The sequence below is a fragment of the Sinohyriopsis cumingii genome, unplaced genomic scaffold (genome assembly GCF_028554795.1).
Source record: "Sinohyriopsis cumingii isolate HCF-2022 unplaced genomic scaffold, ASM2855479v2 utg000160l, whole genome shotgun sequence".
In the NCBI taxonomy this organism is placed as follows: Eukaryota; Metazoa; Mollusca; class Bivalvia; order Unionida; family Unionidae; genus Sinohyriopsis; species Sinohyriopsis cumingii.
The window spans coordinates 11,709,915-11,723,487 of record NW_028315873.1 but is presented as its reverse complement, the minus strand read 5'-3'; the positions used below and the strand labels follow the sequence as shown (position 1 = coordinate 11,723,487).

The 13,573-nt window shown below is 39.4% G+C and overlaps 1 protein-coding gene across 1 annotated transcript in view; it reads left to right on the top strand.

Annotated features, from left to right (window-relative positions):
• The first annotated feature begins 759 nt into the window (after positions 1-759).
• LOC149774786 (uncharacterized) overlaps positions 760-13,573 on the top strand; it is a 66,417-nt gene continuing 53,603 nt past the window's right edge. The window contains exon 1 of the mRNA XM_089944828.1: positions 760-954. The gene's annotated coding sequence lies outside the window, so the exon portion shown is untranslated. The remainder of the gene's footprint in view (positions 955-13,573) is intronic.

The following is a 13,573-nucleotide window of genomic DNA, read 5'->3' as shown; positions in this document are numbered from 1 at the left end:
TGCAAAGAAGGGCAGGTCTCGTTCCCTTTCTAGGTGTGAGGTGTAGGAATAAACTGTAAAGAAGGACAGGTCTCGTCCCCTTTCTAGGTGTGAGGTGTAGGAACAAAATGTAAAGAAGGACAGGTCTCGTCCCCTTTCTAGGTGTGAGGTGTACGAATAAAATGTAAAGAAGGGCAGGTCTCATCCCCTTTCTAGGTTTGAAGTGTAGGAATAAAATGCAAAGAAGGGCAGGTCTCGTTCCCTTTCTAGGTGTGAGGTGTAGGAATAAACTGTAAAGAAGGACAGGTCTCGTCCCCTTTCTAGGTGTGAGGTGTAGGAACAAAATGTAAAGAAGGACAGGTCTCGTCCCCTTTCTAGGTGTGAGGTGTACGAATAAAATGTAAAGAAGGACAGGTCTCGTCCCCTTTCTAGGTGTGAGGTGTAGGAGTAAAATGTAAAGAAGGGCAGGTCTCGTCCCCTTTCTAGGTGTGAGGTGTATAAATAAACTGTAAAGAAGGACAGGTCTCGTCCCCTTTCTAGATGTGAGGTGCTGGGATGTTAGCTATCTTTTTAGTCCTATTATTCAAACTAATTCAGTATCATATTTAAACCAGTGTTGAACCATTACCCTAGATATATGTACTGATTATTACGACAAATCAGGTTGGATGTAGACATAGCATAGACTGGATGACCTACTGTTAGATAAAGTGAACATATTCAAATATAAATGAGATAAATGATCATACACTAGGATATACGAGGTCATTGATTGTCGTGCACAAATTGATTACTAATATGTGCTGTGGTCATGCGCCCAAAATATACCGCTAATTAATATCAAAGTTTGAAAACCTTGCCCAGTCACATACATTGAACTAAAAGTAAGGTCGGAAAATGGAGTACACATTCGTCGAGATCGTTCGTATCGGTTCGACATATCTGAGGGGGAATCATGGATAGAGACCGGTCAAGGTATTTTTTTACACCATTATTAGTACGACAAATAAAAAGTATCACCATTGCAATGATCAGACAAAATAATATACTGATTACAAATAACACTTGCATTGGAAACACGATAGACCGAGGGACTGTTAGAGGATGGAATTAGGAATATAAACCGAATAACAAGAAACTACGTTGCCATAACAACATGGTATTTGTGCTTGTAATAAAGATCATATTCACTTATAAAGATGTTGAGGGAATTAAAATCCAATAGCAAACCCACTTTTAAAGCATCATGTCATGGGAAAATTGGATGAGTTAGAGGAAAATGAAGGCTTAAAATACCTATCTGAAAATGCTTTTGTAACTTTGAATGGTAACGTATGTGTCGTAGTGTAAAACACGAAAATATTGTACAGTTCAAGGAACTATTTTGGGTACCTTATTTCAGACAAAACTGCATTATATACAATGAGTTTTCTTCTTACAATAAAAACGTAAGTGTCAATCAAAGGTTTTAATTGGAATCACTTACCTATTGGTGGGCTTTAGTACATAAAATATAACACTTTTACTGCCAATTCCTCTTTGTACTTGACTTTTATGTTTGCTTGTTTTTTAATAATTATTTTTTATATTGAGAATTGAAAGATAGCGGCATGACACCTTTCAGCATGCAAAGTTGTCCATCTATCGTCACGTGTTCCGTTATTTAGTATATTTTTGTCACGTATGTATCGGTAACGTACGTATTATTAAGCATTATTTGTGCTAAAATTTGTCAAAATATTACTTGATAGATTTGTCAAGATTTTATTTTCAGTCATATATGAAACATGATTACATTTTCGTAGGGTTTATTCAATCCTTTAATTTTGATTTCATATTATTTGGACCAAGTAACGTAAGTATCCCATATTTTATAACCAGCGAACATCACAACATATGGCACGTAAAAATGATATGAATCAACAATAACCATTTATTTGGTTGGAATTTTAATAATAAAACGTACAAGTGAATTTTGTGCTCCTTTTATACTCCCCAAAACCCTCCTTTTACAAAAAAAAAAATAAAAAAAAAATGCCGTGCATAATAAAGGTTTACGTATGTATCATGGCCATAGCAACCTACATTCTGAAGTCTGGTGAATGAATGTTCAGGGTATATTTATTCAAAATTTGCATTTAGATTTGGTTTTATACACGAATGATTCAGATTTTTTTAAAAAATTTTCATCTGAGAGAAGAGGCTCGTATTTACACCAGCGACGGTAACGTAGGTATTGATATATACCAGTTAGGTTGCCATATTTTCAGATCCAAGCTTTATGTATTGTTTACATTGATTCTTTCTTGGAATGATAGACGTATACTGATATAGCAAAAATGTATGCATTAAGGAAATAAACGTATATAATGAGATAACCTGTCAGAGACATTGATTTGTGCCTCATTATTGAATTTGGGTCTTTTAAAAAATGATCAAAGTCAGGTATGCCATGACTGCGCTAACCTCAACAGCCGACAACGGTCAAACACAAAATATAAATTAAATATAAATATCATACTATTTCTATAATAGTGATAAATTGCATGACGACGACGGCAGCAACAACAACAATACATGCATTACGTGATATACTTGGTACAAGATTGACAAATTATTTCTGGTAAAACCCTTATTGCAATGATGATATATTTGATAGCTCTTACGTTTTATTCGGCAAATGAACGCTACCGCTCATTCATGTACATGAGTGGAGGTTTTATCTATTACGTTTTATTCGGCAAATGAACTCTACCGCTCTGTTATGTACAACAGTGCAGTTTTTATCTCTTACGGTTTATTCGGCAAATGAACTCTACGTCTCTGTCATGTACGTGCGTCGAGTTTGTTTTAGAAATAGCGTACACAATGTACACTTTCTGTGATTCCACTCTTGTCAAATTCACTGTAGGAAGTAATGTCGTTTCTACTGAATTTAATTATGTATGAAAGATTACATGAGGTAGGTAAATAGGTATCATATGACAAGTGTTGACATTCAGTACCGTTAACAACTTGTCAACAATTTTCGGAATCGATTCATTCTATCTATAAATAATGGGAGGGGGTTGTCGATACGTGCAAAATTTGTATCCTATATCGTGTTGGATGGGTATTTAATCCGCAACCTTTAGATTACGAGTCCGCCGTCAACCGATTAAGCTATCACTGCTGCAAACTGGCGATTGCATTATATTATTCCAGTCAATGGCAAAACTCTAGCATCTATAAAATAAACACATTCCTTACCTCTGTAGCCTTACCGGCAGTGTTCAAAAAGAGTGTTTGTGCTGTAAATATGCGTATCTGTATGTTAACGTATGCAGTGTACTGTTTTATTTTTTTATAACCGACAGAAATATACAAACACGGTAAAGATTGAATCTGTCCTAAATGTGGCTTGGCTCGAAACAGACACTGCTGATCAAACTGTCCCAGTTATTATGAAGATTCCAAATAGCCCGTATTGACGCATACATACATGTAAGAAACTAGACAATGAACGGATAATAGTTATAGATGAAGAGGTTATTTCAGAAACTTTTAGAAAGCCACATGTACAATTGTAAAATGTGTTAGAAAATTCACGGGATCTTGGCGTAATGGATTGGAAGTATCACTCTGTTCTGGGTTGTATCTTCCGTATAATAAGGACGGAAACAGATGGCATCCATTGTTACATTACGGTGTTTGACTTTCTCAGTTTTCTCTGATAAATACGGAGTGCATGCTTGACGTTAATGGTCACATGTACAATTTTAAAATATGTTAGATAGAAAATTCTCGGGATCTTGGCCTTATGGATTGTATGTATTACCCTGTGTTCTGGGTTGTACCTTAAATATAATAAGGACGGAGACAGATGGCATCCATTGTTACATTACGGTGTTTGACTTTCTCAGTTTTCTCTGATAAATACGGAGTGCGTGCTTGACTTTAATGGTTGATAAACACAACGATTTCATCTGGAAAATGGGTTGTTTTTAAAACTGAAACATAGCGATGATTCAACACCTAACAATGAAAAAGAGGACCAAACGTAGAAGCAATAATATTCAGTTGCAATACACTACACTTGAAATGTAAAAAGAAAAAGTCAAACACAACACCTCCAATTTATATCAGGAACGCTATCTCTGATTATAAAGAGAAAAATACTCGTTAGCGTTCAAAAGCAGTTCCATTAAAACATATTATCCATTTTTCACATTCGAATTACAAAGAGTGTTAGTGATATAAAAATAATTTGCACAGCAAATGGTTCATCCTTTGTGCTCACTTAAAGAGGCACATTAAAGTCCCAACCAGTGTATATTTATCGGAATGTGTTTCTATGAAATATATAAAGAAAGTCCCAACCAGTATATTTTTATCGGAATCTATTTCTACGAAATATATAACGAAAGTCCCAAACAGTGTAATTTTTATCTGAATGTGTTTCTATGAAATATATAATCAAAGTTCCAACCAGTGTATATTTATTGGAATGTGTTTCTACGAAATATATAATGAAAGTCCCAAATAGTGTATTTTTATCGGAATGTGTATCTACGAAATATATAATGAAAGTCCCAACCGGTGTATTTTTATCGGAATCTGTTTCTACGAAATATATAATGAAAGTCCCAACCGGTGTATTTTTATCGGAATGTGTTTCTACGAAATATATAATGAAAGTCCCAACCGGTGTATTTTTATCGGAATGTGTTTCTACGAAATATATAATGAAAGTCCCAACCGGTGTATTTTTATCGGAATGTGTTTCTACGAAATATATTATGATAGTCATAACCACTGTATTTTTATCCTAATGTGTTTCTATGAAATATATAATGAAAGTATAAAAAAGTATATTTTTATCGGAATGTGTTTCGATGAAAAATATAATAAAGGTCAAAACAATTTTGATAGGAGAAATTCAGATATACGAATAATACGCAGTAGTCTTTTTCACTGTTAATGTTAATTTGCCAATACTTATTACTATATATCTGTCACCAACTAGTCCACGAATTATTACAATATATGTCTCATTAACTAGTCCACGATTCATTACCGTATATATATATATATATATATATCACTTACTAGTCCACGATTTATTCCATATATATATCAGTAACTAATCCACGATTTAATACCATATATATATATATATCATTAACTAGTCCACGATTTATTACCATAGGGTGACAGACTATACTGCCCAATATATATCCGTCTCCTGATGAAAGATTTCAGAGAGTGTACCTTAGGTCCGAAGGATCTCTCTTTCAAACAATTGGAAATAGTATTAAAATCTGTATGTGTGTTTTGTTCTGAGCATTAGAAAAGAATGAATTTGATATGGCGTAGGAATGTCGAAGCCCTCAGGCTATTTTCCATCTTTATATGTTATGAATATCAATATAATGTGATTGACTTTGGTCAGTAATTGAGTTGAGGTCCTGCGTGACTAGTGACATTATTTTGTAAACACCAGTAGTGAATGGGGTCACCCTAGCGACAATAGGAATTAGCATTAAAAACACCCTTGGGTCACTCTGGCGACAATGGAAATTTAACATTAACCACCCTGGGTCACTCTAGCGACAAGGGAAATTTAACATGGGCAAAAAACCCTGGGTCACTCTGGCGACAAGGGATTTTAACATTGGAGAAAGGAAATATCCATGCTAGGGACATTCTAGGGACAAAGGCATTCGAACAATGGAAATTTAACATGGGAGATATTGCTGGGTCACTCTAGGGACAATGGGAATTTAACATGGGGAATAGAGTTTGGGCTTGTCTAGGGACAAGGGGAATTGAACATGGGGAATAGAGTTTGGGCCTGTATAGGGACAAGGGGAATTGAACACGGGATTTTTTTTTTTTTTTTAAATTTTTTTTTTAAAAGGGGTAGGCAATGGAAAGTCAATCTCTTTTCGAGAAATGTGGGTGGCCCTGAAAATGGCCTTTGGTTTCATCATCAACTTCTTTTATTTCCTCCACTTCTGTAGCCATCTTCTAACTTTTGCCATCATTCCTTTCTTCTTCTTTTCTGTTTCCGGTATCCAGTCCGGGTGACCCATGGCTCGGAACTTCTGTTGGATTTTTATCCAGTTAGCGTTCAGTTTTTCTAGTTCTTCCTTTTTCTTTCTACTTCTTCTTCTTTTCTATCTTTTGCCCACCTGTCCTTTATTTTCTCCACTTCTTCATCTATCACCTTTCTCATCTTTTCTTCCCCTTTTTTCAATCTTTCAACACTCCTTTTGACAAAGGGCCACTCTGACCTTTTTTCTGTCTCTTCCAAAAACCTTCTTACTTCTTCTACCTTCTCCAGGTCCCCTTTTAATGTTCCCACTCTGACATAAGGGGGATTTATTAGCCCTCTCAGTCTCTTCACTTCTTTTTCAATTAATCCTTCTATCATCTCCCTGGCTAATTTTAGTTCGTTCACATAGTGCACACTGGTTCTTAACCTCCAATCTCTTTCAATCCTTTCAACTCCATACTCACCATCCACCATCCAAAAATAAACATGCCTTAAATCATTGAACAGTTGGGACACTTCCATCTTCTTTTGTATTCTTTGTAGACTGGTTTGAACATCAAACCTTGTGGGTTCTTATACGAAAAGCGCGGACGTGATGGAAAACATCCCTCTACTTTCTCATTTCATATAATATACTATCCACGTAAGTGAAGCAACATTTAACAAACCCATAATCTACTATTCACACAATCGTACGTGAGCGGTTACAAAACCCAAACTATACTCTCCACATACGCTAAGAAACAATAAACAAATCCATAATCTACTATCCACACAATCGTACGTGAACGGTTACAAAACCCAAACTATACTTTCCACATACGCTAAGAAACAATAAACAAACCCATAATCTACTATTCACACAAATTTACGTGAGCGCTTGCAAACACAAGCACACAAACACAAACACAAACACATACACTCACACTATGAAAAAAGAGTCAGTGTTTATATTCACACTACTCTACATACACACATTGGCAAATCTATTGTTATTTCTTTTCTAGAGTATTGGGTAGCCCTGAAAAGGGCTGTTGGTTTTTAACTCCAGATGCACCTATCTAATGCTGGCACCTTCCTGGCCTGGCGCCACACACACATCTTCTTCCCCAGTCTCTTTTCACTCTTTTTAGGGGGAGAGCAGAGGCGGGATATGTGGCTTCAGAATCCCAATTTTCTGTCTCTGGGATTCTGAAATTTCTTCTCTCCTTTTCCTCCTCTTCCTTTTTTCTTCTTTCCTCCTCGTCTCTCATCCTTCCCTCTTCGACAATTCGGCCAGTTCATTCAACAGGCGCCTGGCATATTCCAGGTGCATCTGGAGTTCTAGAAGCTTTACAATTCTGGTATTCATTTTCTTCATCAATCAACAAGGGTAGCTAGACTGCCCAGCGAGTTTCAATTTATACTGAAAGCGCGGACGTGAAGGAAAACATCCCCTAAAACATAAAATTGATCTTACCTAGATCATGACCAAAACAACGCGCGGACCTAAAAGAAACACTCACTCACTTTTTTTTATACTACCCATTACTATTCGTAAAAAAAAATTACATTAATCACTTCAATATACTATCCACATACGCAAAGCAATCCAATCAAACCCCCAAATCTACTCTCCCCACACCTCAAACAGCCAAAAACATGATCTTAATCTACTATCCACACAAACGTACGTGAGCACTTACAAACACACAATCCTATACACAAACACATACCCTCACACTATCAAAAAAGAGTCAGTGTTTGTATTCACACTACTCTACCTACACACATTGGCAAATCGATTGTTATTTCTTTTCTAGAGTATTGGGTAGCCCTGAAAAGGGCTGTTTTTTTTTTTTTTGTTTGTTTGCTATGGCAATCTTTTAGCTTCTAAGAATGCGACGTCCTCTGAGGATAGACTTTCTGACGATAGGTCTGCTTCTTCGGAAAGAGAAGAAGAACTCTTTGGTGTCGATACGACAATCGACAAAGCCTCTGTCAGGTTCAGGTTGCTGTTGCTGATGATGATGCTGTTGTTGCTGTTGCTGCTGTCTCTGAAGTCTGTACTTCTCTGTCCATTCTTCTTTCTCCCTGTTCACTTCTTCTCTGAAGAGCTCTTCTATCAGGTCTTCAGTGACTTTTAACATTCTCACATTCTCTATCTCTTCAGCTTTCGGTATCAGACTGTGTCTGACCCTATGCAAATTCACGTAGGCTTCGTTTAGCTTAGGTAGTTTGGAGCACATCTTCGTAGGAGGATGAGTCGACAATGGATGGTTAGACTGGAAACTACCCCGGTTCTTAAAGTCAAAGCGCGGACGCGAAGGAAAACATCCCTCCACGGTTTTCGAGCCGCAACGTTCAATGAGTGTCATGAGAGGGATAGTAAGAAGTCAAAGAGCATGAATCAACATTCTTATAGCCAAACAAAAGACAAAGGAATTTTTTCAAAGCAAAACATTTTTTTATTCAAAATCACTTAACATTAACAAACAACTCTAACATTTTTTTAACAATAATCCAACCATATAACATCAAACATTTTTTTCAAATCTCAAACATTTTTTTCAATTAACACTCTACTTTAAACAAGGCTGACAACGTTGTGAATGAAATTGTGATTTCCACTGATGGAAGTCATTAGGCCATTGATGGACACTACGTTTCCTAGCTTGAGACAAAAGATAAGCATAATGGTCACAAAACCATCGATCTACTTTCACATCGTTTCTAGAAGAAGAACGAGGATCAAAATGAGTCACTAAATGTTCTAAGGAATAGCCCAGGCTGCGATGATGTAGAAAATACACACAATACTGTCCACACACCAAGGAAACTGTGCCTTGTAATTTCACATTATTGAATCGGGTGGTCTGAGCATTTCTTCTCATAAAGTCAATGATATCGTTTTCCAAAGGGGGCAATCCGTACGAATCGAAATATTCCACACATCCTTCTTGAGGAAAGTAGACGGCTACCCAGTGGGTTCCTGGGAGATGACTGTCGTCTGTGTTGATCACATAAGCTAGATGGTCTTGAGGTTTGCGATGAGGGAGTTCATCTTTAGCACAGACGACAGGATTCCAAGAAGCCGTATACGAACTGTGGTTCAAAAGGTAATAAAGTTCCCAGGTATCCATTGATTTGTGTGTTTTCTTCTTCACAGGTAATAATAAGTGATTAATTCGATCCTGACTTTTTGCTTGAAAATCTCTGACAAATAACCGTTTCTTCGCTTCGTCTCCTCACTCTGATTCAGGAGAGCTTCGATACGATCGATCTATTGAGTGGTTAATGGTGGACAAGAATGTTCACACAAGTCTTTATACCACTGGTGCAACACGACTTCGTCCGAGATGAGACTCCAAGCTTCGTCCAGATACTCGTCCAATTTTTTTTCTTGACTCAGCATCAGGTATTTATCGTGTTGAATTTGACTGGGATGATCGTTTTGACATCCATAGCAATTTTTCTTGATCAATTCCGTCATTTTTTCGACCAAGTATTTGGCAAAACAGGAGACTAAATGGGCTTCTTGTTCTGGCCATCTCGACTTCATCATGATAACTTCTTCTTTCACAGTCTCCTCACATTCCATGTCTAAAGTTTCTCCACTAGGTAAAGAGGGATAACAGTCTTCCATGGTTTCTAATAATCTAGAATGACTTCTCTCAAACTGTTGATTTCTATCGTATTATCGAATTCTGCATACAGGATGACGTTCACCGTTTCATCAGGGACTCGGTTTGCAAACTGAATTTCCACACGAATCTGACAGGATTTTATAGGGTGGAAATGTCCCTCGTCGCTGCCTTGGTCTGGAGTGAAATCAAAAGCCCACAAAGCATAGCCTCCTGCATAATCCTCGTACGTAATGCCGTGACTGGTGTTGGTTCCTAACTGACCGGTGGCTTCGTACAAGGACAAGTACGACCTCAAGTAATTCTTCTTGGTAAAGTCAGGTTCGAAAGGTCAGGTACACAAGGTTTTGCCATCGCGACTGACTTCGATCTTGGACACGCCAAAGTGTTGAAAGTAGAATGGATTTTTATCGGCAGCTCCGTTGAAGGTTGTATTCTCGACGATACCAACGATCAAACGTTTGGGTAACTGTCCTTGGAACAGATGATCTTCGATCATGGATCGTTGCCCCTTGGGAATGGTGAAGGTTTTCAATTCCACGCGTCGTATCGGATACTTGGCGGTAGTTCTACTCAACGTCTGACTGATGTCGTTTCCCACTTTAGGTAACACTTCCACGCGTCGTACGTAGAGCCTGGCTTCCTCGATGACAGTTTTGCAAGCACTAGTACCTATCAAATGGAAAGCGGCACTACTACGATTCAGTCTCAGGCGAACATTCACCCCGTTCAGCAAATATTTCTCTTGCACCCACATTCCAAATGCAAACGATCCATCAGTTCTAAACTCTGTCCGTCTTTGATTTTGTCTCTTCGTTCTAGAAATCCATCATTTTTTGGTTTAGTTTTATCCTTTGTATCAGTTTCGAATGTTTCAAATTCGCCCGCATCGTCAGCTTCCCATACCACACAGGCATTGAGATGAGTGTTCTTGGCGTCTATTCCGTACGTCAAGAGATTTTCCAGGTACGCTCGATAAGGGTAAGTATCCATGCTGCTACTGACTAGTTTGTTATTCAAGTACAAGTCCACTCCACTGAACAAGGAATGGATGCAATTGTTGACGGGAGCTATTACCTCATCGCCATCTAGGGGCGAATTGTCCTCATCGACAACTTTGACTTTCAGGTACAAGTAACTGCTATTCAGATCGATGTAATCTTCGGGCTGTCCTTTGATTTCAAACTCGATGGGAGCTGAGGCTGTCAAAGAGGAGACGGGGTGAAATTCCACCCACTGGGATTCTTGCATGGTCATCTTGGTGGGGGGCATGGCAAACAGATCCAGTTCCGACTTGGAACAAGCGCAAGATTTTCGGTGCATCATTTTTCTGTGTCTCAATACTTTAATAACCGAAAACGTCTAAGTCTCGAACAGTTCTTCTTTTCTTTGTCTTTCTAGCTTTAGACGTGTGAAGTCTGGTGAAAGGGTGTTTTCTTCGTCGTCTCTTTCTGCCTTGTCCTTGCTGTGGCGTCAGGGAAGTAGGAATGCCTGACTCGGTAGCGTGCAGGGCATTTATAGGTGTTTCTCGTCGGCCCAAAAGGTCTTTACCCGTTTGCAGCAAGACATTTTTGCCTACCGTCATGAAAGCTTCTTTAGGGTTTTGTTTGTCGATGATGACATTTTGGAGAAATTCTTTGCCTTGTGTCAGTGCGGCATCTTTCAAGGCGTGCAATCCGCGTGTCACCATCGGTTTCAACACTGGGGCCACCGAACGAAAGGCCGATTTCAACATATCTCCTAAGCCGTGTCCTCGCTGTCGAGCAACCCTTCGGTATACTGGATACATGACTTACGAATCGTGAGAGAACCGTTTTCGAAAATGGAGTTTCACCGTGACTTTTCCTTTGGTGAATGGAATATTTTGTCCCAAATCTCCTTTTATAGCAATGTTGACCGTGTCCAAATAAGACTTACTGACAGGCAAATAGTGAGGATGTACAAATTCGCAGTGGACGTGATAAGTGTTTCCACCTTCCTCGTCAGCGCTCGTGGCAGAATCCACTTTGAAAGGAATGACACGCAGTAACGGTACGGAGGTGTGTCCCACCACGTTGTACTCCACCACATCGGAGTACACAAACATCAAATTCAGTCCTTGGTTCAGTTCTACCAGGGCACGAAATAATTTGCTAAAAGACTCGTTGTCGTAAACGACTGGCAATTCGTTTTTCTTGAGTATGGCCATTCTCATGTCCATGTCTCCGCCCAACATGTGAAGCAATTCAGGACAAAATAAAATGGACACGATTTTACTCCCGTCAAATTTCATCAAGAAGCGACGAGCTGCTTTGTGGTATTCCATGGTGACACTTTTTTTGACACTTTCCAAAGCTTTCAGAAACACGACATTAAACCTGGAGGCTATGGTGCTCACCAAATGTTGACCACTAAAATAATAGCCTGGGGGAATGAACAAGTGATAGGTGGTGTACTTTTGATTTTTTGTGCCAGGGGTTTTCTTGTCATATTTGCCATGGGTATCCAAGTACTGTTGCAATTGTTCGTCATAAACTTCCACATCAAAAAGTTTTGATTGGGAAGGACATTGAGGACTTGGGTCGGGTGAATCATTTCTACTAAAGCCACATCCCAATGGGCTTCGTGATCTAATGGGATGGCCTGAGGTAATTTGGCCGTGTAACAGCACTACTTGTTGTTGGGAAACACCTCCATGGAACTGTCACTAGGTAAGGTTAAGTAAAATTGGTTTTGGTGACTCATAATTCCAGAGATCTGTGGCTGTCCGAGGGGTTACTGGACGTCAGAGGCGTGTCTCCGCTCAAAATGGGGTTCTGGTTGTGGTTGTTATTGGAGTGGTGACTGACACTGGCACTGGACACAAGGTTCCCGTGGTTCCCGTTCGAAGAGGATTTCAGGGAGGGATTGGGAAGCAGGTAACCGATGCAACTGCTCAATAAAATGGTCCACAATTGTTTGTCTCCTTGTTGCAAACTCAAATTGGCAATGGCTGCCCCGTTGACACAATACACCACGAAGATTTGGCAGAAAAAGACGATTTGCGTTTTAGGCACACGTTCTCCGCACCACACCCACAAAGGTTGTTTTTGTATATCTTGCAGAAAAGAACTAGGTGAAGGAGTGGTCGACGTAGCTGCGTCTGTGTGAAAGGGCATGATGGTCATTTCTTTTCATAGTCGATGACTTGCGAAGCGTCGATCCAAAAATCAAAACTGGGTGGATATCCTTTCTAACGTACTTTGACTTCTTTGACACGTCGTTTGCCCACTTTACGGGTCCTGCGTTCGAGAATGCTTTCGATGTCGTACAGGTCGTCTTCTTTTTTGGTGACACATTGTAACTCGGGTAAGTAAAACGTTCCTTTGAGCTCTTCTCCGTTCATGTCTTCCAATTTATAGACGGCAGGATGACGGCCATGCACTCGTCCAGTGACACGAAACAATTCGGTGGTCCAGTTAGGTAAGTAACCTTTGTCGAAAGTGCGTTTGGTTTTGCCAATGTGTACCCAATCTCCTACGGCCAACACTCCACTTTTCTTGGGGACAGCCCTCGTCGGGGACGTACCAAACAGGCGCTCAAACACCAACACTTCGTTGTCGGGAGTCACTTCTTGCGGGGCACGTCCGATGCTTCGATGGTAAGATTGGTTGTACGATTGCACCAGGTGCGGTAAGATGTCGACGTACTTCAGATTGTGGTGACGCGTAAAATATTTCCACATGCGTTCTTTCAAAGTGCGTTGAAAACGTTCCACGATGCTGGCTTTGGTTTCGGGATTCTCGGTGGTAAAAAAATGAATGTCACGTTTCTTTAATTCTTTTTGGAAAGCTTGGTTCAGAAATTCGGTACCTTTGTCCGTTTGCCATCGAAGAGGGTGACGACCGCTTTGTTTCAACACCCGTTGCAAGGCTCGCACTAACTCGCTGCTCGATTTGGAAGTCAAGGGCACGAC